This window comes from Mauremys reevesii, linkage group 1, assembly GCF_016161935.1.
Source record: "Mauremys reevesii isolate NIE-2019 linkage group 1, ASM1616193v1, whole genome shotgun sequence".
Lineage (NCBI taxonomy): Eukaryota > Metazoa > Chordata > Testudines > Geoemydidae > Mauremys > Mauremys reevesii.
In genome coordinates, this window is record NC_052623.1 from 340902068 (window position 1) to 340928464 (window position 26397).

Below are 26397 nucleotides of genomic sequence, written 5' to 3' on the forward strand. Positions count from 1 at the left end.
TCTAGGAGTCTAGTTCTCATGCTGAATTGGTGAACTTTGAACTCATTGCAACTTAGAGGTAACATTTGCTCTAACTTAGATCCCCACCAGTAACCCTATTACACAGGATGTCAATACAGGCAGAATTTGATCCGTAATGCCATCTAAGGAGAGAGGGGGGAAAAGATGCATAACTAAATAAATCTTCCAGCATCATGCTGAAAATTCTCCCAATGCTGCCAGAAGAAAACAGAAAAGAGTGGGGCAGAAATCAGAAAAAAAATATTAAGGTAGATACACAATGTTGTCCCTTTGGTCTTAGTGGTTAGCCAGTATTCAGGGCTTTGCCAGGTAATTTCCATTTGGGGAAGAAACTGATGATACAAGTCAGGGATTTCTTTGGTGTAGACCTGATTATTCAGACAGAAAGTACTGCAAGTCCTGTTCCCCTGAATACAGAAGCCGCAAATAATTAGTAGGCCGTTTCCTTGCTCAGAAATCCAAGTCTGCCTTTCAACAAATACTGTGACCAAAATCATCTGTTATTGGTTTCCTCTGAGGGCCACACTCATTGCTTCTTCTCTCACTTCCTGCTGCCTTTTTATTGCTTTCTGCCTCTCACACATATGGATAAACACTGCTGCAACAATCAACATCAGAGACATTGTGTTTACAATCAGTCCCAAGAAAACCCCTTCACCCACATAGTTTAGCTTCTGGTTGGCCTTGCCATATGTCCCACTGCCTTGGGCAGTGGCTTTTATTGCTCTCAATTATCATAACAAAAAGACATTTAACTGCTTCTTCCATTTACCTCATAAAGCGTGCTTAGCACACCCTTTAGCTTTAATCAGGTCTGTGATTGTCTGTAGGCCAAAGACCCACTTGATGACCATCATCAACAGCTTGCAGCAATATACTCTTCTTCACTGTGGGCTCTATTGTGCTGTTAAGGCACAGTCCCATATGGAGAGTTCTTCAGAGGCACACAACCTCAATAGGATCCTGCTCATTGAGGCTTTTATCTGAGGCAAGCACAATGTCACCTGGAGATCCAGGGAGTGCTGTCACTGTGCAACTCTTAAAGAGATTGCCACATCTGCCAGTAGTACTGAAAGAGGCACTCCCCTATAGTCCTTGCATTCAGAGGAAAGTACATATCAGATAAAGCCTGGTACTTGTGCTAGGCACAGGCAGGGAAAGGCCCTTTGATCACCAAGCAAGGTGGGACATAATCTTGTCTTTAATATTTGTTAAACAAACGTGCTCACTGATCAGACTAAAACAGGTTGCTAGGCTGCCGTACTACTAATGCACAAATATTGACAGAGACTTGATTTTCAAATAGGTATGACAGACAATTAGCCACTCTATACTGGGCCTGGCGCCCACTTGGCTGTTACTGTTCAAGAAGTTAGTATTTTAAAATCAAAGAGAGTGCCTAGATAATTTACTACTCTGGAAGACCTAACTGATGATTCTGAGCCAGAGGCCTTATATTAAAGGGCCTGTAATCTAGATCTGAGCAAAATGTTAATTAAAAACAAACACAGTTTCATTCTTATGGTTTTGTTACCAAAGCAGCCAAAACCTTACCAACAGGCTTCAACTACTCTGTTATCTAGTGGAGTCTTCTAGGAGGAAAGGGTCTTCAGTCCCCCATGTCTAGCCTGCACAGGGTAGCCAGCAGGCTGTCTCCCAGATCTGCAGAAGGCAACCCATTTGCCTGCTCTCCTCTTTCCTAGTCTTGAACTGGAGGACACCCACTTCCCCAAACCATTAGTTTCTTAGATGATACATGTATCATTAGCCTTTTCTGACAGGAAGATACTGAAGCAGTACAACATGCATCTGTAGATTAAACAGAAATTTATTCTCTCTGTACATTTTTAGATTGGCTAAGTGTGTAAATCTGTACCCTCACAAGTAATAGAACAAGTAATTCTATTAATTCTGGTGATGGAGGAGAATCTGGTCCTAAGTGCCTTAAAAGAATATTACCTCAATAAATCCTCCAATCCACATTAAAATAGAATTCTCTCTCTCAATCCATTCCACAAATCAGTCTAACCAATCAACTCAGGGAATGCCTGGGACAGCAGAGAGGCTTTGCAACATGCCCGAAGAGCCAACATACTGAAAAACATAGGAAGAAAAGTGGGATGTGAACTAGCATTGGACTGATTTTTTTTTTAACAAAAATTATTTCTCAGTGAAAAATACAGATTTGTCAACACAGAAACCATTCCATAAATTCATGTTGATTCTGCTGAACTAGTTGGCAGCCCATATCAAGCAGAGTACCCCAGGGGTTGGTCCTGGGGCCGGTTTTGTTCAACATCTTTATTGATGATCTGGATGATGAATTGTACCCTCAGGAAGTTCGCAGATGGCACTAAACTGGGGGGAGAGGTAGATACACTGGAGGGTAGGGATAGGATCCAGAGTGACCTAGACAAACTGGAGGATTGAGCCAAAAGAAATCTGATGAGGTTCAACAAGGACAAGTGCAGAGTCCTGCACTTAGGAAGGAAGAATCCCATGCACCGCTACAGTCTGGGGACCGACTGGCTAAGCAGCAGTTCTGCAGAAAAGGACCTGGGGATTACAATGGATGAGAAGCTGGATATGAGTCAGCAGTCTGCCCTTGTTGCCAAGAAGGCTAATGGTATATCGGGCTGCATTAGTAGAAGCACTGCCAGCAGATCGAGGGAAGTGATTATTCCCCTCTATTGGGCACTGGTGTGGCCACATCTGGAGTATTGCGTCCAGTTTTGGGCCCCCCACTACAGAAATGATGTGGACAAATTGGAGAGAGTCCAGCAGAGGGCAACGAAAATGATTTGGGGGCTGGGGGCACATGACTTAATAGGAGAGGCTGAGGGAACTGGGCTTGTTTAGTCTGCAGAAGAGAAGAGTGAGGGGGGATTTGATAGCAGCCTTCAACTACCTGAAGAGGGTTCCAAAGAGGATGGAGCTAGGCTGTTCTCAGTGTGGCAGACGACAGAACAAGGAGCAATGGTGTCAAGTTGCAGTGGGGGAGATCTAGGTTGGATATTAGGAAACACTATTTCACTAGGAGGGTAGTGAAACACTGGAATGGGTTACCTAGGGAGGTGGTGGAATCTCCTTCCTTAGAGTTTTTAAGGACCGGCTTGACAAAGCCCTAGCTGGGATGATTTAGTTGGTGTTGTTCCTGCGATGAGCAGGGGCTTGGACTACATGACCTCCTGAGTCTCTTTCAACCCTAATTTTCTATGATTCTATGAACTGTTTTGGTCAAAAAAACTTTTTAAAGAATTCTAAAAAATATGGAATCACTTCAATTTTTTTATTCAAAACAAATTTTCTTTTAAAAATGTCCTATTAGTTTTTAAAATTATAAAAAAGCTCAAAATCTAAATGAAATGTTTATTTAGGGTTGAATGAAAAAGATTTTTTTAAACTTTTTGATTCACTGAAAATGTTGGAAAATTGCATTCTGAATTTGACCCAAAATATTTTTTTTCCAATTTTTCAGAATTGATGGTGAACAGAAAACATGTGTTATTTGCCCATATAATTGCAACTTCTGGGGTCTCAAGTGAGGTGGGAGGAGATTTCTAAGGTAAACAGGACTTAACCCATTTAGAGCTTAAAAAGATCAAAGCCAACACTTTACAGAGCACCTGAGAATAAGCTGGAAACCCACGCAGACCATAGAGCACCAGCTGAAAGACACAGTACCTAACTGACATGCTGCAAACCGGATGCAAGGTGAAGCCCCAAGTAGAGCACACTGCAGCAATCAGCTCTGAAGTTATTAAGGCATAAATCACAGTGGTGAAGTCTACATTGCAACCATGGGTACAAATCAGTGAGCAAACTCCCTCAATTATGGGATATCACAAAATCATGGAAGATTAGGGTTGGAAGAGACCTCAGGTCATCTAGTCCAAAAGGAGAGGGGAAAAGAGCAGGAGACAAGCATTTATTTCTTCATTAATGAACCTAGTACTCTTCTTATCCCTCACTGGACCTTGTCAGTCAAGAAGAACCTGGGTCCCTTTGACAGTTTTCTGCCTGAAGCTTGATGCACCATTCTCAGTGAATATATATTCTCTCCATCCAGACTCTGTGAGTTTGGCCATCAAGCAAGCAAGCAAGGATAGTGCCAAGCAATCTTATAGAAAAAGTAACAAACTATCTTCATGACTGAAATACTCAGTTCTTTTGCCAAGTGGACAGAGATCATATTAACCAGGCTATTCTGTCAGAAGAGTTCTGTTAATCCAAACTACCTGAATGGGTGTGATGAAGTGTATGACAGATATTGCAACCACATGCAATATCTTTGGGAACCATAATTGTATGAAACGTATGAATGATTTCTGTAACACTATGGGCCAGGGAGTGTATATAACTCCAGGAACAAATTTTGCCACAGCTCTTCCAGGAACTAAAAACTGTGTGTGTGCCGGGCGGGGGGGAGGGGGGCAAGGGGGAGGAAATTAAGGTAAATCACTTAGGTTGTAAACAACTCCAGAGAAGCACCACCCACGTATACTAGTTCAAACTGGTTTCTCCAGAAACCATCAGACAAAGAAAAGGCTTTTGATATAAAAAGGCTGGGTTTAAAATAACTCAAGGCCTTCTTTCTGATCCCACAAATGGGCAGAATCTTCTGTCCAATGAGGGACCCAACCTTTGAAGAATGGTTGGAAAGGCTTTGGCCTACTACGGACCCATAAGACTGATGGGTATGTATGTTTAATGTGTGCTTAAATCTGTTTATTGTTTGTATATGTTTGCTCCATAATGCTTTTATCTTAAGAATAAATGTCTTACTTAGAAAGGGCGGGGTGGTAGCTTGTAACTGCTGGCAATACACTGTTCATAGAAAGCAAAGCACAGGTGCTGGCCTTTAGGCAGACTGGCTTCCTGGGGATATTACAGTATAATGCAGGGAGTTGTGCCTCCTAAATCCTTACAGTCGGAGGGGATTGAGACAAGGATCCCTGACCAGAGACAGGTGACAGATCAGAGACCTGACTGGGAATTCCTGGAGTGGATCCTAGAGGGGAACACAGGTGAAGTGCAATGATGGAGAACTCCCTTCTGCATTCTACGTATTCATAATGTAAGACTTCAAAAATTCCTTGTGACATAATTGGACAGACTCAGCACAGTGCTCTAGCTGTCTCTCATTGAATTAGCAATCACAGGTCATCTTTTTACCAGTGTTATGTGAGGATGAGAGAGCACTTACAACCCCATGGCCAGAACCTCATCTCATGTAAACTGGCAGATCTCCACTGACGTCCACGGAAATACATCCTGCCCATGAAATCGATAGTAGAGGATAGAAAATCAGTGTTTTCTCCTACCAAGTCATGGACAGAACTGTGCATCAAGCAGCCTGATTATTCAGCACAACTGAAACCTGGTCCTATGGATTGAATGTGCCTTCCATTTATACTTCTGATTGATATACTGCTGCAATGCTTCAATAACTATACAGTAATTGCCCACTAATAGCTGTAACAATAGAAAATATTTATTTTTAAAGCTGAGTGAACTCTGCTTTATATAGTACAACCTACCATTCCTCATTGAAACTCATTTTAAAGGGCACCACTGAACTATTTATGTCCCCATTAAAGTGTCATTTAATTGAGGATGTTTTATGGCTAAAGAAAACACAATGATCGTTCTGAACTTAATGCTCGTCCCCGAATGTATGAAGACTGTTGGCTGATGTTTCTGTTCTTTTTAAGCACACCCACCCCCCATGAAAAAACAACACCATTTCTACTGCTTGCACATATATTACAGTGATGAAAAAGTAATGGTGTGTTCTTCGTCAGTATGAAGTGACCTTCGCTATCACGCGGGCAAAATGAATTCTCTGTGAAAATGTATACTGAAGTAAGTAAAATTGAACGGAAGCTGAGTGAGTGCTTATCAAACACAAATTTGAAGATTTGGGGGTTAAATTCACCCTGGGATAACTCCACTGTTTTCAGGGATGCATTTGAGTCTTTTAAGCCTGCATATGGTCTAATCAACATGCATAGTAACTACTCTTTATAATGTGTTCCCATATCTGGTGCCTCTATTGAATCTAGAGGATCTAAATCAGAAATTAATACATTAATCAGATGGGGTAAACATTTCAAGAGTTTTGAACTATGAGCATTTAACATGAGGTTTTTTTCTAGTAACAGAGTATTTTCCTCAAAGGAAATCCTTATTATTATGGAAATCTTTGTAAGATGGAATATATGCTACTATAGCTATTCCTGCCATGGGCACTGTAGAGATATACCCTTTACCCTGGTTAGGGTAAGTCAAAGTTTCTTTTCAGGGTTTATTCAGGCAATGATGACATAGGGGGCCCAGAAGTCATCTGGATTCGATCCATCCAGGAATAAGTTAAAATGGTGCTGTGCTGTTTACTGCTTATGCCCGAGTACTCCAGGGCTCTCAGTCATGAGGGCTGGGAAATGACAACCTGAGCCCCATGGAGGAATCAGATGTCACCCCCTTTATCATTGTTCTGGCAGGGACATAGTAAAGGTTCCCCTATTTACTTCCCCTTTCTTATTTCAGAGGAAACCTCCATCTATTACTCTCTGAATTTCCTCCAAACACACATGTACTAGTTCATATAAGACCTGATCCTCCTGAATAGCTGAACCCCCTGCAGTTTGCAAGGCGTAGGAATTTGGGGAAGGTGGTGGGGAGCAAGTCAAACACTGAAGCTTGGGTCTTCCAGTCCAAGGCCCAAACTGAATGATTGCACAAGAGAGACCCAGATTGGCTTGAACCGGACTTGGTTCTCTTCATTCATCTAAGGGCGCAGGGAGAGGGAAGTGGAGGAGAGAGATTAAACAGCCACTATGAATTATAAAATAACACAACCAGATTCATATAGCAGCTATAGTGAAAATGTTATTGTGCTATTTGATACTTTGGGCTTGATACAGGAATTACCGGGTGAAGTTCCATGGCCAGTACTATGCAGGAAATCAGATGAGATTATCATAATGTTCCCTTCTATTTTATGATGTGACACTGCAATATTTTTCCTGTTTAGAAACAATGATGAGGCAGAAGGCATAGCAAACCTACTGTATTACATAACATCTGCTTTTTAAGATGCATCACCAGACTTCTCCAGCTTTATGGGCATAAGATACGATTTATACCTTCGAGCAGACTGTAACCACCGCATATAAACCTTTCTAATAATATTGTGGCGAAGTGCTGGATAACGTGAATGGAATAGATTTTGGTATTCAGAATTAACTGTGAACACTATTCCTTTCCCACTTGTATTCATTTTAAAGGACACATTTTGTTGTACTCTTTTGGACTTTAATATTATAAATATAGGCACACACTGACTACTAAAAATGTCTATACTTAATAGTCAGTCATTAAAAGCAGTTCTGCCTGAAACAAAAACAAAAATGTTAAAATATAGATTCAGTGGTTCTGTTAATTCTACTGTTACTGAGAATATTTTATTACAAATAAGTTATTTTTAAAACTTCAAATAAAATTAGTTTGTTCTAATGCTTTTTGTCATTTTTACATCAGGACTTGCAAAAATAAGAGTGCAGTGAAATACTAACGGCATTGTACAGTATGCAAGACATTACATTCACAGTTCTAGAAGGCTAATAAAATAATGATTCCCTGTTGTTGAACGCAGAGTATCCTCTGTGGGAGTTTTCCATGGAACACATAAAACAGTTGAAAGAGACAACATTGCTAAAATTTCTTATATTCTTGCTCTGATTCCTTTTTTTTTTAAAGAGATGCTTTTCAGAAACTATTTACAACCTGTGAAGAAAGACAAAATTCTTACATTGAAGTCACCAGAGAAAATCTGCAAAATTCCGGTCTTCCTCGTTTTGAAGTTTGTCAGCTGTTGCCACTCTTCTGTGCTCGAATTTAGTAAGAATTGTTATCACAGGGCCTCCTGATTGCTATAAAGTGGGCTGTTATTTAAATCACTATAGAGTTTGAATAAAATAGTCAAAATCTGGAGACAGCATATAAACAGGAACCCCATATGGTTCCACAGATGTTTGCAAATCAAAAAACAAGCAACACTGAGCATGCAGATACTGACACTGATTTATGAACACATCTGTGTGTTGTACATGAGTGGTTCAGCCAAGAAGACACCCTGAAATCTGGACTGACAGCCTTTGTGCCCCATTTCTGTAAAAGTGCTCATAGGTTTTCAGGATAACATATCTTTATATTTATCGCACAAATGAATAAGGACAGCACTGCCCTGACCCCCGCCTCTGTTCCTTCGCATTGAACATCAAAAGTACAGATTCCAATGCAGAAGGGTTGTGGAATACTCACCTGCATCACATCTCAAAGAACAACAGTTACAGTACAGGCAAGTAACCATTTTTTCTTCTTTGGGCAGATGCAGTCATGTATTCCATGTAGGTGACTCTGAGTTACTACAGAGAATTCTTTCCTGGGTGCTGGCTGGTGAGTCTTGCCCACATGCTCAGGGTTTAACTGATCGCCATATTTGGGGTCGGGAAGGAATTTTCCTCCAAGGAAGATTGGCAGAGGCCCTGGAGGTTTTTCGCCTTCCTCGGCAGCATGGGGCATGGGTCACTTGCTGGAGGATTCTCTGCACCTTGAGGTCTTTAAACCACGATTTGAGGACTTCAATACTCAGACATAGGTTAGGGGTTTGTTACAGGAGTGGGTGGGTGAGATTCTGTGGCCTGCATTGTGCAGGAGGTCAGACTAGATGACCATAATGGTCTTCTGACCTTACGTCTATGAGTCTATAAGTAGTAGGTGCAGGAAGTGGGGCTCTGAGTCCACTCAAACAAGGAGTGCAGGATTGCTTTCCCAAAGTTTACATCTGATCTGGATGCAGTAGTAATGCAACAGTGGTTTATAAACATACATACAGAGGACGTATATACGCAAATGTCCAATACACGAACGTCACTTAGAAATGCCATTGACACTGCCTGGACCCTCGTGGAATGATCTCGCACCCTTTGAGAAGGTGCAGACTGAGCTAATTCATATGCTGTCATGATACAGGAGATACCCACCTGGAGACTGTCTGGGAAAAGACTGCTTGCTCCTTCATTTGGTCTGCATTTGAAATAGACTAGATGAAGAACAGAAAGGTTTAGTCCTGTCCAGGTAAAAAACTAAACATCACCTGACATCCAACATGTGAAGATGCTGCTCATCTGGAGTTGAATGTGGCTAGGGAAAAACATTGGTAGATCTATAATTTGGTTCAAGGGAAACTGAGGAACCAATTTAAATTAAAAAAACATAGGGTGTGGCCCAAGGTAACTTTGTCTTTGGAAAACTGCGTGTAACAAGGCTCTGCTGCCTAAGGCTGCAAATCACACACTCTTTGCCACAAGGAAAGCAGTTTTCGGACACAGAAGGAAAAAAAATGTTGCCAGAGGTTCAAACAGAGGCTCTTTAAGAGCCAGTAAGACAGTATTAAGGTCTCACAAGGAATCGGGTCTTTAACTGGAGGGGGAGAGACGAGTGACTGCTTTCAAGAACCTCACTACCATGGAGTTCAAAAACATTGACTTCCCGTAGATGAGGGGACGAAATGTTGAAATTGCACCAGGTGCAACCAACTAAGCCCAGGACCAGAAGACTGAAGGTATAACAGGTAATCCAAGATGGACTGGATACCAGCATCTTTAGTTGCACTCCCTGAGCGAATGACCACACTGAGAACCATTTCCACTTGGCCAAATAGACTGCTCTGGTGGAGGGATTTCCACTATTAAGCAAGATTTGCCAGACCAGCTCCAAACATCATTCCTCATATAACAACACAGCATCCACGCCGTGAGATGCAGGGAGCTGCAAGCTGGATGCAAAATCTGACTGTGATGCTGAATCAGGAGGTTAGGAAGAGGAAGAGATATGGGAGGCCAAACTGATAAGGTGAGGAGATCAGAAAACCAACATTGTCTTGGTCATGCTGGAGCAGTGAGAATGAGCTTGGCACATATCCAGTTTCAGCTTGAGAATGACTTGCGGGATGATTGGAATTGGAGGAAAAGCACAGAGGAGTGCTGATTCCCAACAAGCACCTAGTGTCGGGATCACTAATAGGGATGCCCCACTCACATGAAAGACAATGCTTGAAGCTGGTGAGGGCATCACAAACAACTACTTTAACACTATACTAAACCTAAGGTACTATTGCCATCTAGAGAAAAAACTCAGAAAACTGAGACTGAAAACGTGAAGTAAAAACACCACACAGAGCTCTGACTCTAGCTGCTGGGCAGTGAAAAGGAACTGAGGAAGGTTGGGGAGGTGCCACCCTTATATGGCTAGGGGAGAATAGGGCCACAGGGCGCAAGCATTGCCCTTATGGGTACTGCTATGCAAAGTTCTCCGGCTTCAGTGTGCTGGGCGCTCTCCCATCTACATGGAATACACAGTTGCATCTACTCAAAGAACTATGGGTAAATTAAATTAAACAGAATTAAGAATAGCAGAGTTCACACAGGGATTTAATACAGTTTAACTAATCCACTTCAAATTCACACCTTTTAAATAATTTGGATTAATATTCGTGGAACTCCCCATGTAGACAAGACCAAGTAAAATGCTCCAGTCCAGGTAATTTCTCTCCCCCACTACCTCTTCCTCCTATTCCCTCTCCTTTTCCCATGGCCTGCAATGGTTGATCCACCTTAAATATATCTTAAAGAAAACCATGTTTATCAGAAAATAAAGAAAGAAATCAGTGAAACTCACAGGCAAACAGTATCAGATTATTTCTCTCAAGTCAGAGTATCAGGCAACCAAAAAACCAACCTCTCTCAAACTATAAATTAATAAAACTCATTCTGCTACAGGGAGGGTACACCCTGGCACCTCCATATTCACTATTGTCATATAATTAGAATATATTTTGTATAAAGTATGCCTTGTGAGGTAACATTCTAAAAGGCTTGATCTTCTAGACATTAATATCTTGTTGGATTGTACAGGTTATCATTATATGTGAAGTTTGGCTATGTATGTGCTACTGAAACATGTGAGGTTGAAAATACCCACAAGCAGCCTTTCAGGTACAACAATAAAAAGGCCAAACAATGTTAATAGTTTATTGAGGAAATGCACACAAGCACAATGATTATCCCAGGAACTGTGTACAATAGAAACCTCTCAGAGATAGCACAATAAAATGGGAACTGTTTGACCCAGGTCACAGCAAAAGATCTTTCCAGCAAGTTGGAAGAAGCTATAGAAGGGTGAAATGACATCATGACGGTCACTCTCCCTACAACAACACACTTGAAAGTACCAGAGGAAAAAGGTCTGAACTGGGTGGGGGGGAAGTGCAGGTCCCAGGCAGGAAAGAAGGAAGCCTGCCTGTGTATGCAAAAGCTAACCTCCCTGTACTATCTAACTGGGCGAGATACTGCTTGATTCAAATACTAACTAGTACATTAGCCTTAGATTGTGGTTTTGTTTTATTTCTCATGATAATTTACTTTGATCTGTTTGCTATCCCTTCTAACAGTGGTGGACAACCTGCAGCCCATCAGGGTAAGCTGACTGCGGGCCAGGAGACATTTTGCCGATGTTGACCGTCCACAGGCACGGCCCCCTGCAGCTCCCAGTGGCTGTGGTTCACCCACCACTGCCTTATAATCACTTAAAAGCTATATTTCTGTAGCTAATAAATCTATTTTATATTTTACCTAAAACACCCCATGGGGACTCATCACAGTGGGAAGAGAGAGAGATGGTTATCGTTAGTTTGCTCTTTTTTAAAATAACTGGAATCTGCTTAGAAACTATGGTAATGGGAGTCACACACAGAGATATATTAAAAAAAATTAAAATCTTGCAGTTATTTTAAAAGGGACAGCCCCTTTTTTGCTCTCCTCCACCCCCACATCAGGTTAAGGAGTGACTTAATTACAGTCTATAAATGTCTACATGGTGAACAAATATTTAATAATGAGCTCTTTATTCTAACCAAGAAAGGTATATACCATTGCTGGAAGTTGAAGCTGGACATTTTTAACAGTAAGAATAATTAACCATTGGAACAATTTATCAAGGGGTATGGTGGATTCTTCATCACTGACAATTTTTAATTCAAAATTGGATTTTTTCCTAAAAAATCTGGTCTGGGAATTATTTTTGGGGAAGTTCTATGGCCTGTGTTATATAGGAGGTCAGACTAGATAATCATAATGGTCCCTTCCGGCCTTGGAATTCATGCATATATGAAATATAGCAAATGAGTAAGTAAAATAGGTGTTGTGTTACTGAGCAAAAAGTGGTGGTTGATTGAAATATAGACATGTTTTTTCCCATGTATTTTTTAAAATCTAGTACAAACTTGAAAAATTGTCCTGAAAATTTCCCAACCTAGTCACAAAGATTTACTTCCTATTACTGCCATGATCATATTGCTCAATGGAATCCCCTACAGACCTCCCTCAATATATTTATTCACGTCACAGAATTTTGCATGGCTGAGCTAATAGTTTGCATGTGCCAATTGAGTTTGAAAGGCTCAATGTGCACTTGTCAGTTCATTTGGACATGCAGGCTTTTTCTATCCCCATTTTCAGTTGTTGTTCACATTACAGTTGTGAAAATATTTCCATTTGTTTGGTTTTGCTGTTGTACCTAATTGCATGCTCTTCATGCACATCCTTTACAAATTACCTCCTGGTATTTCCATGCAATCAAAAAAAAAATCTGTTTTTGAGGCTCCATAGAAGATTTTTTTTTCTTTGGAATAATGATTTTCTTTAAAAGGAGACTGGCAATGCACTTCAAAAAGTAAATGTTTTCAGCCAAAGATAGTAGTCTAAACAACATCTCGGTGAACTTCATCTTGCTCTACACCGGTAATTCAATGCGACACTTTTGCATTATATTATCATCAGACTCTGAAAACTTATTAAATCATGTTCCAAGTGATCAATGGATTTACCCTTCACAAACTAATGCCTTCATCACTCAGTGCTTTCCTTCTTTGTTCCAGCAGAATGCAGATAGTTATAAAGCATCTTGTCAGGTCCTCATTTTCTTTGTTTCTTCGAACATGGGCTTGACTATTCCATAAGAAATTAGAAAAGTGGGCACTAGGCAGCAGCAGCTAAATTTGCTTGACAGAAATACAAATAACCACATCATTTTCATTTGGAAGAGCAGTCAACCATGGCCATTCCATGTGTTCAAAGTATTTCTGCAGAAAGGTTTATCATTTTACAAATTGTGCAAAATTGACCCGACGGTGGAAGTGTATTTCACAGAAGTATAACCCAAACACATGTTTTCAAATTCATCATAGGGGATGGAGAAAGCAATGAGATATTTGACTCAGTCCAAGCTGTAAATGGTCCAGATAAATGATTAAGAGACTGTGTGTCTGTGTGCACGTGTGCGCGTGCATGCTTAGCATACAGAACAAAGCATCAAGCTTTTGCCAAGGCACTCTACATGTACAGAAATCCACTTTGCAGTTTCTTGCAGGCAGATTTTCAGGACTGATTTTAGAGGAAAGGAGTAGCATTTTGATTGCTGACATAGAACGAAGCTATTCTTCAATCCTCCTCATTTTAGGAAATTAAATTAGAGAGCTGCTAGGGTGAAGGAAATTTGGATAGGTGAATGACCTCCACTTGCCCACACCATGTGATTTACCAGCCAGCTGTTAATTTTATAAAAGGTGACTGTTCAGAGCCAGAAATTATAGTGTGTGCATGTTAACACTGTTCAAAAGCTGGAAATGATACTTACTGGGGTTTTTAATAATCAGTCGGCTAGCCAGCTGCATTCTCCTTTGTTCTATAGTGCAACTATATCGTATGAGATTTCTCTAATTGCAGTAAAAATCCTGCTATTAGTATGAAGAGAAGAAGAAGATCTAGTTTGTGTCTTGGGAAACAAAATTTTATATTATGGGGGGAAAGAGAAAACAATAGGCAGGGCTGCCGCTTCTTAATTATGAAGCGAAATATAGACTCGCAAAGGGCAATTGCATCCGGAAGCCATGTTTTAGCTCACTTGCAACATAGGCAGGTGTCACTAGGAGAGCTGGCTAGAGATCCACAATTCCATTTTGTGACCACTTTTGAGGTTTAAAAATGTTTTAGTTCCTCATTGGAATGAAAACAAATTCTTTTGAATATTTTCATGAAACAGAATAGCATCAAAATGTCAGTTTTCCACTCAAAAAGAGCAAGTTTTCAAATTCTCTTTTTCTTTCTCTCTGGAATTCACCAGTGTCCACCCAGAACCTCAGAAAGCTTCCCAGTGAAGACTTCATCTAAATGGATTTGTCTCTCCAAAATGTTTCGGGCTTTAATGAAACAACTGGCTTTTTTTTCTGATTCAAAAAAATAAGTTCTGTCAAATGTTCTGTCCTACTCTTGTAAGTAGATGGAGAAGATAGCAAAGAAAATATTCCCCTCTATTCGACATTGGTGGGGCCTCATCTGGAGTACTGCATCCAGTTTTGGGCCCCACACTACAATAGGGGAGGGATAGCTCAGTGGTTTGAGCATTGGCCTGCTAAACCCAGACTTGGGAGTTCAGCCCTTGAGGGGGCCACTTAAGGATGTGGGGCAAAATCAGTACTTGGTCTTGCTAGTGAAGGCAGGGGGCTGGACTCGATGACCTTTCAGGGTCCTTTCCAGTTCTATGAGATAGGTCTATCTCCATATATAAGAAGGATGTGGAAAGAGTCCAGCAGAGGGCAACAAAAATGATTGGGGTGCTGGGGCACATGACTTATAAGGAGAGGCTGAGGGAACTGGGATTGTTTAGTCTGCAGAAGAAAAGAATGAGGGTGGATTTGATAGCTGCTTTCAACTACCTGAAAGGGGGTTCCAAAGAGGATGGATCTAGACTGTTCTCAGTGGTAGCAGAAGACAGAACAAGGAGTAATGGTCTCTAGTTGCAGTGGGGGAGGTTTAGGTTGAATATTAGGAAAAAACTTTTTCACTAGGAGGGTGGTGAAACACTGGAATGGGTTACCTAGGGAGGTGGTGGAATCTCCTTCCTTAGAGGTTTTTAAGGTCAGGCTTGACAAAGCCCTGGCTGCGATGATTTATTTGGGAATTGGTCCTGCTTTGAGCAGGGGGTTGGACTAGATGACCTCCTGAGGTCCCTTCCAACCCTGATATTCTATGATTCTATGAAAATACTGGCGATTCAAAATTTACTAGCACATGTTTGCATATTTTAATGGCTATTGCATAGTACAATATACAGTCGGTTAGTATCTATTCCAGACAGTAGTGTCATTAAGGTGAACAGGTAGTTTCTGTTACTGTTGTTCATCATAGGAATAACAGATCACAGCAGAAATGTACTGGATTACCTTTTGCAGCATGTTTCTTAAATCTGAGAACAACACATCAGAATTGTGTTACATGATTTGTCTTGTTAAAAGGAGAAAGTGAGAATAATATCAAAATTGCAGTAGTTTTCCCAAATAGTTTATATTAGGGATCTCTTACGTTTCAAGGAAAACATCTTGTTAAGGGGTTTTATTTGTGGTACCAAATTATATACAGAAAACAATCATATATTTGTTGCAAATTTTATTATCCTTTGCATGATTATTGTTGAGATATGGGATTAAGTATTTATCCCAGGAGTCTTATTTGTCTAGCTTCAACTTTCAGCAATGGTATATACCTTTCTTGGTTAGAATAAAGAGCTAATTATTAAATATTTGTTCACCATGTAGACATTTATAGACTGTAATTAAGTCACTCTCTTTGTTAAGATAAATAAATTGATCTCTAAAAGGCACATTTCCTGATTCTTTAATCATTCTCATGGCTCTTCTTGGAACTCTCTCCAATTTATCAACATCCTTCTTGAACAGTGGGCAGCAGAACTGGACAGAGTATTCCTACAGCAATTCCACCAGTGCCAAATACAGAATAACCTCTCTCCTCATACTCGAGATTCTCCTGTTTATGCATCCCAGGATTGCATTAGCTCAGTGGTTCTCAAACTATTGTCGGGGTGACCCCTTTCACATAGCAAGCCTCTGAGTGTGACACCCCCCCTTATAAATTAAAAACAGTTGTTTACATATTTAACACCATTATCAATGCTGGAGGCAAAGTGGATTTGGGGTGGAGGCTGACACCTCATGACCCCCTGAGGGGTCCCGACCCCAGTTTGAGATCCCTGCATTAGCTCTTTTGGTTACAGTGTTACACTGGGAGCTCATGTTCATCTGATTATCCACCATGACCCCCACATCTTTTTTAGAGCCACTTCTTCCCAGACTAGACTCCCACATCCTGTATGTAGGACTTACATTCTGTCATCCTAGATATATACATTTATATTTAGCCATATTAAAACATATATTGTTTGCTTGTGCCAGGTTTACCAAGCGATCCAAATCTCTTTGGTTTACAATGACAAGTTTCTAGGCTTAACCTGTTGATTTAAAAGATAAGGAAACAACTGTGAAGAAAAAAAAACAAAACAGCCTAGAATCAGGTCTCTGATCCTTATGCAAAGCAAGACAAAAATGTCAAATATATTATGCAGAATTTGCAGATGCATGCAGGCATAGTTTAAGCAAGTATTTAGGTACGTACAAAAATCCAGCAAAAATTACCCCATTTACCATAATGTGGCTTTTCAAAGTCAGAACTTACATAGCAATATGTCTAGTACAAAATTCAAAAACCCATTTGGCATCAAACATTTAGTACAATGCTATCACAAGTGTTCTAACATTTTGCATATGAAGAACTTGAGTGCAAATGCCAGTGTCCTGTCAATAAAGGTGCAATTCCTTAACTTGAAATTTAATTTTCAAGACTTCAATTCACCAATGTGGACAGAAAGGTCGCTTAACACTGCTGAATCAGTTACACAGAATGGTCCTCCAAAGGTTGAAAGCTTATGTAATAGTGCTGCTGCTATCCCATTTATTTTAGCGGAGTCTTCCATTGGGGCAGAGTCTTTCATTCCCATGGGTGCAAGAGGCCCCATATTGAGTGGAACAGATACCTTCTCCTTGAGCAAAGATAGGGAAGGCCAAGGAGAGCTTGAGCAGGTAATTCTCCTGCCAAAATCTCTGCAAAAGAGAGGTGGATCATAGCAACCATAAAAGGCTACTGTAGCCCTGAACCTGCCCAGTGGATTCCATCACACGTTGTGGAACCCCTTGTGCCAAGCTCATTCCCTTGGTCTTGGTGCAGAGGCCAGAGTTTAACCCAGAGACCGCAATCTTAAAAACAAGGCAGGCTGTTAAACCCTGATCTTGCAAACACTTATGTACCTGCTTAACTTTAAACATGTGAGCACTGTGAAAATACTGCAATGATTAAATTATTGCTATGCTTAAGTGTTTGCAGGATTGGGGCCTGCAACTCCTCTTTTTTAGCACATATGCAGTAAAGTAGGATTCCCACTAATAGGCAGCAATAGCCAGTTTTCAAAGCAGAGCAGTATTTAAAATTCATCAGGTGGAAGAAAAAGGGATAAAATAAAAACAGTGAATAAAACTGAAACTGTGCTCAGCCTGCTTCACTACTGCCTTGCACCTCTTATAATTGTCGACACCTGAGCAAAAGGAGAGTAAACCACTACAAAATTCTGATTTTGGTAGCAGTTTGTACTTCCTTTGCACTCACACTTTACAGGCGTAGTTGATTACAGACACACACGTTGTAAGGGAGCAGAAAGCCAGGCCCACTGGTGTTTAATTTTTAATTCCAACCGGTGTTTATGAACACTGCAAGAGGCATCCAGCTTTCTGAAAACAAATGTTAGCTGTGACACCAATAGCTCTGTGTAAAATTTCCAAATTGCTATAATAATGGTTTAATGGTCGAAGAATCATGTAACTGTTTGTAACACTTAAATAGTTTAAATATTTGAGTTCTGTTTAGATTCTTAAACAGGATGCAAACTTAGATGGCTGCTCGTATTGTTTGCTCTTTCATAGGGCTCGCATACTGGTAGTATCATAAATGACACAATTTCCCAAAAATCTGCCCCCCAGAGCTCCTGTGGGCTCAAATGCACTAACTGCACTTAAAACCATAAGCACATTTCACAGGTGAATCCCCGTGGAAAGTGATTTTTTATTTTGGGCAAGACTCTGAACGTCTTACTTCCATTAGTGAGAAGTTGTGCTCACAAGTAGTCTCACTGATTTCAGTGGGACTACACGTGAGTAGAGCTGGGCAAAAAATGTTTTTTGCAAAAAAATGCAGCTTTTGCAAATTTGCATCACATTCGGAAAACTGTTTCAGCCAAATAAAGAAAAGAATTAATGTTGGAAATGTCAAAGTGAACTGTTTTGATATTAACAAAACATCTCATTTAAATTTTGGGCTAGAATCCTCAGCAAAACCAGTGGATGACAATTAGACCCCAACGTCTAACCCAGTAGTTAGGGCACTCACCGGCATGTTTTCCACCAGTTTTGCTTACAGAAGCTCCATCTAGGTTGCATTTCCCTAGTTTGTTTATGAGAAGGTCATGCGAGACAGTGTCAAAAGCTTTACTAAAGTCAAAATATATCATGTCTACCGTTTCCTCCCCATCCACAAGGCTTATTACCCTGTCAAAGAAAGCTATCAGGTTGGTTTGACACGATTTGTTCTTGACAAATCCAGACTGACTGTTACTTATCACCTTATTATCTTCTAGATGTTTCTAAATTGATTGCTTAATTATTTGCTCCATTATCTTTCCGGGTACAGAAGTTAAGCTGACTGGTCTGTAATTTCATGGGTTGTCCTTATTTCCCTTTTTATAGATGGGCACTATATTTGCCATTTTCCAGTCTTCTGGAATATCTCCCATCTTCCATGACTTTTGAAATATAATTGCTAATGGCTCAGATATCTCCTCAGTCAGCTCCTTGAGTATTCTCGGATGCAGTTCATCAGGCCCTGGTGACTTGAAGACATCTAATTTGTCTAAGTAATTTTTAACTTCTTCTTGCCCTATTTTAACCTCTTCTGATTCTACCTCATTTTCACTGGTATTCACTATGTTAGACATTCACTCCCCACCAACCATCTTGGTGAAAACTTAAACAAAGAAGTCATTAAGCACCTCAGCCATTTCCACATTTTCTGTTATTGTTTTTCCTCTTCATTGAGTAACGGTCCTACCCTATCCTTGGTCTTCCTCTTGCTTCTAATGTATTTGTAGAATATTTTCTTGTTATCCTTTATGTCTCTAGCTAGTTTGATCTTGTTTTGTGCTTTGGTCTTTCTAATTTTGTCCCTATATATTTGTGTTATTTGTTTATATTCATCCTTTGTAATTTGACCTAGTTTCTACTTTTTGTAGGATTCTTTTTTGATTTTTAGATCATTGAAGATCTCCTGGTTAAGCCACAGTGGTCTTTTGCCATACTTCCTATCTTTCATACGCAGCGGGATAGTTTGCTTTTGTGCACTTAACGTCTCTTTGAAAAACTGCCAACTGTCTTCAATTGCTTTTCTCCTTAGACTTCTTCCCATGGGATCTTACCTATCTATTCTGAGTTTGCTTAAGTCTGCCTTCTTGAAATCCATTATCTTTATTTTGCTGTTCTCCCTCCTACCATTCCTTAGAATCATGAACTCTATCATTTCATGATCACTTTCACCCAAGTTGCCTTCCACTTTCAAATTCTCAACCAGTTCTTCCCTATGTGTCAAAATAAAATCTAGAACAGCCTTTCCCCTAGTAGCTTTCTCTACCTTCTGAAATAAAAAATTCTCTCCAATACATTCCAAGAACTTGGATATTCTGTGCCCTGCTGTGTTGTTTTCCCAACAGATGTCTGAGTAGTTGAAGTCCCCCATCACCACTAATATAATAATGCCAACATGATAAGAGGAATCATATCCTTGGCTTGTAATTTTATTCCTCATTCTTTTCACTGCAGATATTTTATGTTTGAGTAGCCTTCACCAAAGGGTCAATCAGGGAAAGGTGGTGGTAATCATAATTCAGGGGTCACAAAACGCAGTCTGTTGCCATGAAAATTCCTGTGATATCAACTGTTTAAAATTGTGATTTTACTTCAGGAGCAATAAAAGGAGAATAAAGGGGAAAGGGAAATCCTGCTTGACAGTCAGTTGTCACCAGGAAAACTATTTTAAAAATATCTTGCAGTAAAAAGAATTTAAAAGGTAAAAGTTTCAATATGTTGATTCTATCTAGCTTTTTACACCCTTCCATTTCCATAATATGTGAGAACTGTGGTGTCCATTTGCACAGAATATTTTTAAGGGCAGTTGGCCAAATTTATAAACCAGACTAAACTTGTACTCCATTTGTCGATGTGGCAATAACTTATAGACATGTGAATAGCACAATCACTTGCAAACATAAACAGAATACAAATGGCTTTGACCCACATGGCAGCATGCTTTTTTGTGTGTGTGTAAGTGATTTAGGCATACATTGTCACATGAGCTCAAATGGAGGCCTTGTTGAGGCCTGTTTGGAAATCTGGCCCATGTTGATACCAGGTTTTCTGCAGTGTGAAAGTCCAACTCCAAGCCAAACGTACAGGAAGATGCAGCATTTGCTTCTTTAGAACCAAACACAATGAAATAATTAAACATACAAGTTTACCCTATTATTTTCCTTCAACCACATTTAACAGATTATGTTTACAATAGTGTGGCCTTGATCTAATTAGCTCTGAACCTAGGATGCTACAAGTTACCTATGGTGCCAGCTGTTTTTAAATCACTTAATCGCTCAGGGGAAAAAAAGTGGTAAAATTACATGTTGAGAGATCTGCAGACAAATTCGGTTATAGTTAAGTGATCTGTGTAAAGGCAGATGCACTTTATTCAGGAAGTTAGCTAGATGCAGCTTTTGCCCAATACCAAGCTGACTGCTTACACGGGCAGTAGTGTAAAAGGTAAGGATAGGGTGGGAAAAGGGGTTCTGGAGCAATTTCTATAGTGGGGGTGGAGAGAACCATTGAACTGAACCATAAATAAACTCTGTATATGATGGAAAGCACTTCAAGCCAGGGGGTGCAGCACCACCCCTAGCACCTCTAGTTCCAGAACCTCTGGGTGAGAAGGTCTAATATGAGTAAAAAGAGAAGCCAATTTACAAGACAGGCTAAATTTAAGATTTACAGATCATCGATTTTCCCCTCCTTCAAAAAGTCCCTGCCCTTCATCAGCCTTTTTTTTTTCCTGCTATCTGGCTTTTTGAACTGATGCATTCAAATTTCCATAGTCAAATATGCTTCTCTCCATCTCCTTAACATTGTGTTGTTATTACCAGGGATGCCAGGGCACATTGTCTTGGTTAATTCAGCTGGTCTCTCACAACCACCCCCAAACAAAGATAGGAAGAAAGATGAACTACCAAATCAGGGATCTGATCTAGCAGGATATTTAAGCATATGCTTAACTTTAAGCATGTAATTAGCCCTTCTGAAGCCAATGGGATTATTCATGTGCTTAAAGGCAAGCACATGTTTAAGGGCCTTGCTGCATTAGGGCATAAGTCATTTCCTTCTTTGGGTTTATCTAAACTTGAAATGCTACAGTGGCACAGCTATGATGCTTCAGCGGAGACTCTCACTACACCAATGGGAAAGGTACTCCCATCAGCATAGATCATCGACCTCCCTGAGAAGCTGTAGCTAGGCTGCTGGAAGAATTCTTCCGTCAACTGAGCGCTGTCTATATTGGGAGTTAGGTTGCTTAACTACATCACTCAAAGGAGTGGATTATTCACATCCCTCAGCGACGTAGCTGGGCCAACTTCATAACTGGGTGTAGACCTGGCCTCTGGGGGGAGGAATAGCTCAATGGTTTGAGCATTGGCCTGTTAAACCCAAGGTTGTGAATTCAATCCTTGAGAGGGCCATTTGGGGATTGGTCCTGCTTTGAGCAGGGGGTTGGACTAAATGATCTTCTGAGGTTCCTTCCAACCCTAATCTTCTATGATTCTATCCCTCTAAGAAAAAGTAACAGGCTTGATTCTCCAATGCCTTTCACATTGCAAAATCATTTACCTGTGCAAGTCAGAGGAGTGATGTTTAGACTCACCCACACTGGACATGTGAATGACTACAAAAAGCACAAGTCAGTAGAAAATCAGGCCCAACATTTTGTTACATATTCTATTTTAATGACTTACTTATATTTTTCTCTCCTAGCTTGATTATAATATTCAGTGCTTTTTTAAAATTTTCTTACAATATCCAAAGCAAATTTATAATGATAACATCTAGTTAGAGTTTATGAGCTGAGCAGTATTAGTGGCTTAGTCAATCCCCAATCTACCTGTTGCCCAAAAGAGGTAATGTCAATGACCCTGTGAAGGCCAGTACAGCCCATCCACATTATTTAGAGACTAATGGAAAGTGTAGGGGATGTCCAAGGAACCTGTTTGCTGGTCCATCAAATGGTATGAAGAGTTATCAGCCAAGTGGCTCAAATTCTCAGTGTCAGCTTAAGGCTGTCATCATCTGTGGAAGCGTTCATCCTTTGTGCCCTAGACTTTGTATGCTACATTTTAAAAAGAGACAGCAAATCAAAAGCAAAATCAATGTTGTTTGAAGAGTTTAAAGCATTTATCTCCAATGCAATGTTTTGCTGCCAGACATCCAAAGCACCAGGATATGGCTATACTGCAAAAAACAGTGAGATACAAGAAGCTGTTTGGTGACAGAAGAAGATCCAGGAGTCCCTGTAATGGGCCAGCACTTTTCCCTCAAGTCATTAATCAACTGGGCTAACCCCAGATAATGAAAACTCTTAAAGATAAACAGAGCTTATCAAATGCATGACCCTGACGTTCTCTTAAAAAAACAGTCTTTGCCTATTGCCATTCAAGTTTTATGAAGCAGGCTGTTTTTTCTAGGTAGTCACATTGATACCACCCTCCACAACCACATAACTGAACTACAGTGATTTTTGGCCTTAATCACAGCAAAGAAATAAGCAGCTCTCTGCCTCCCCACAGCAGACTAAACAAAGCTCAGTTGGGCAACCATTATATTTTCAATGGTGATCAAAGATTGCACTTTCCTTCCACTCAACAGGGGGCAACTCTTCCTCTGCAAATAGGAATGTTAAATCCTTCCATGTTACCCAGAAACTGAAAGCCAGCCTGTGGAGCTGGAATACATAGAAGTGACGTTGTGCAAGAGAAAAGGAAAACTAATCCATAGCTTCCATCTTGGGGACTTGTATGGCTCCTATTATCACAATATCTGAGTGCATCACAACCATTAATATATTTACTCTCACAATACATTTATGAAGTAGGAAAGTACTATTATCCCCATTTCATTGATTGGGGAATAGGGGCACAGAAATTATAAGAGACTTGACCAATGTCACACAGAAAGTCTGTGGCAGAAGAGGAACATGAACCCAGATCTCCCCAGTCTCAGGATAAGCCTATAACCAATGGGCCAGCCTTCCTCACTACTCAAAGGCAAAACAAGTGTTACTGGGATGGGTGGAGGGAAAAAAGGATGATGGATTTGAGTAATTTTATATGACCGAGTTTGGGGGGTTTTCAGTCTTTTTTATACCACGACCCATTTTTTTATACCACGACCCCAAGACTCCATTCCCACCTAGCCGGGACCCTCCCCCCATTTAACACCCTGATATCTGTTCATAACCCCAAGATGAAAACCCTGATCTCTAGAAATCCTTTATTTTAAAACAATCAAAGGCATTGAGACAGAGGCATCTTGGTGGTGGAATGCTTGACTTGATGGGATAATACACGACTAGAATATTGGTATAGAAGGGTACAGCTTGCTCAGGAAAGACAGACAGGAAAAAAGGGGTGAGGTATTGTCTTACATATTAAAGATGTATACACTTGGACTGATGTTGAGATGGAAATAGGAGTCAGCCTATCATTAACTTACAATATCCGCAAATGAAAGACTTAAAGAGCCTGCTTCTGCTCTCGTGCTGGTTTTACACTGATGTAATTAACTTCACTTCAGTGGAGTTACCCCAGCTGATGACAAAACAGATGAGAAAAAAACAGATGTAAGACCTAAGATAGTGTAAGGGGTGGGCTCTAACTTACAGTAACCTAGGATCCTTCACTCCGTTAGTACACAGGGAGCACTAGCGTTTGGACCTCAAACTCTAAGGGTTAAGAAGATGACATAAGAAGGGAGAAGTAATTTAGCCCAACTGTGATGTTCTGGGCATCACCCAGACCAGTAAGGGGTATGCCTTGTAACTGCGGCTTGTAACTCTGCTGCCATGGCTCAGAGCCCTGACATCAGTAGCCAGCCCTCAAGGTCTGACCCTGACTTCCAACTAGCTTCCACCAGCCTAGTTACTCCTTGCACGGTGACCCCAATTACCCTTCCAATCCAGAGTCTCCCCAGATCAGTCTACCCAACTTCTTAATTACCAGACACTCCATGTCTGTCCAGTGCCAGCATCTGGCAGCCCAGTGGCTTAGGGAAACTCAGAGTATGAGGTTGCATCCCTGACCATCTTGTCTAATAGCCACTGATGGACCTATACCCCAGAAATGTATCTAATTCTTTTTTTAACTCAGTTATACTTTTGGCCTTCACAATATCCCTTGGCGACAAGTTTCACAGGTTGACTGTGCAATGTGTGAAGAAATACTTCCTTCAGTTCATTTTAAACCTGCTGCCTATTAATTTCATTGAGTAACACGTGGTTCTCATGTTATGTGAAAGGGTAAATAACACTTCCTTATTTACTTTCTCCACACCATTCATGGTTTTATAGACCTTTTTCATACCTTCCTTAGTCATTTCTTTTTTTAAGATGAACAGTCCCAGTCTATTTAATCTCTCCTCATATGGAAGCTGTTCCATACCCCTAATCATTTTTGTTCTCCTCTGTACTTTTTCCAATTCTAATATATCTTTTTTTGAGAACTGCACACAATATTTAAGGTGTGGCATACCACAGCTTTTTACAGTGGTATAATGATATTATCTGACTTATATCTCCCTTTTCCAATGGTTCCTAATATTCTGTTATCTTTTTTTGATTGTTGCTGCACACTGAGTGGGTGTTTTCAGAAAACTATCCAAAATGACTCCAGGATCTCTTTCTTGAGTGGTAACAGTTAATTTAGATCCCATCATTTTGTATGTATAGTTAGGATTTTTTTTCACAATGTGCATTACTTTGCATTTAACAACCCTGAATTTCATCTGCCATTTTGTTGCCCAATCACTATGAGATCCCTTTTGTGAGATCCCTTTGTAGCTCTGCTTTGGACTTAACTACCTTGAGTAATTCTGTATCATCCGCACGCTTTGCCACCTTACTGTTTACCCCTTTTCAAGATCATTTATAAATATGTAGAACAGCACTGGTTCCAGTACAGATTTTTTGGGAATCCTGCTCTTTACCTCTCTCCACTGTGAAAACTGACCATTTATTCCTACCCTTTGTTTCCTATCTTTTAACCAGTTACTGATCCACAAAAGGACCTACCCTCTTATCCCATGACTGCTTAGTTTGCTTAAGAGCCTTTGGTCAGGAACCCTGACATAGGCTTTCTGAAAGTCCAAGTACACCATATCCACTGGTTCACCCTTGTCCACATTTGTTGACCCCCTCAAAGAATTCTAATGGACTGCTGAGGTGTTATTTCCCTTTAAAAAAGACATGTAGACCCTTTCCTCAACAAATCATGTTTATATATATATATACACACACACACACACACACACACACACACACACAAGCTATCCTCTAGTCATCTGATACAGAGGCTGATTTAAGTGACAAGTTACATATCACAGTTAGTAGTTCTGTAATTTCACATCTGAGTTCCTTCAGAACCCTTGGGTGAAAACCATTTGGTCCTGGTGACTTATTACTGTTTACTTTACCAATTTGTTCCAAAATCTCCTCTGATGACACCTCAATCTGGGACAGTTCCTCAGATTTGTCACCTAAAAAGAATATTTGAGAATTTCCCTCACATCCTCAGCCATGAAAACCAATGCAAATAATTCATTTAGTTTCTCTGCAATGCATTATCATCCTTTAGTGCTCCTTTAGCATCTCGATCGTCCTGTGGCCCCACTGATTGGAAGCAGGATGCCTGATAAACAAAGTACTTAAAAAATTAACAGCAAAATGTTGCTAGTTGCTCTTCACATTCTGTTTTGACCTGTCTAATTATACTTTTATATTTGACTTGCCTGAGTTTATGCGCCTTTCTATTTTCCTCAGTAGGATTTCACTTCTATTTTTAAAGGATGCTTTTTTGCCTCTACTCCCCTCTTTTACTCTAAGTTCTTACTATTTTATTATTTGGGGTATACATTCTATTATGGTGTTTTCAGAAAGTTTCCATGCAACTGGCAGGCATTTCACTCTTTTGACTGTTCCTTTTAATTTCCGTTTAATTAGC

General features: G+C 40.3%; 1 protein-coding gene across 2 annotated transcripts in view; it reads right to left on the reverse strand.

Moving 5' to 3' along the window:
- The window catches only part of PCLO (piccolo presynaptic cytomatrix protein), a 519980-nt gene that overhangs the window by 382262 nt on the left and 111321 nt on the right, over positions 1-26397 (reverse strand). The gene's annotated exons all lie outside the window — the stretch shown is intronic.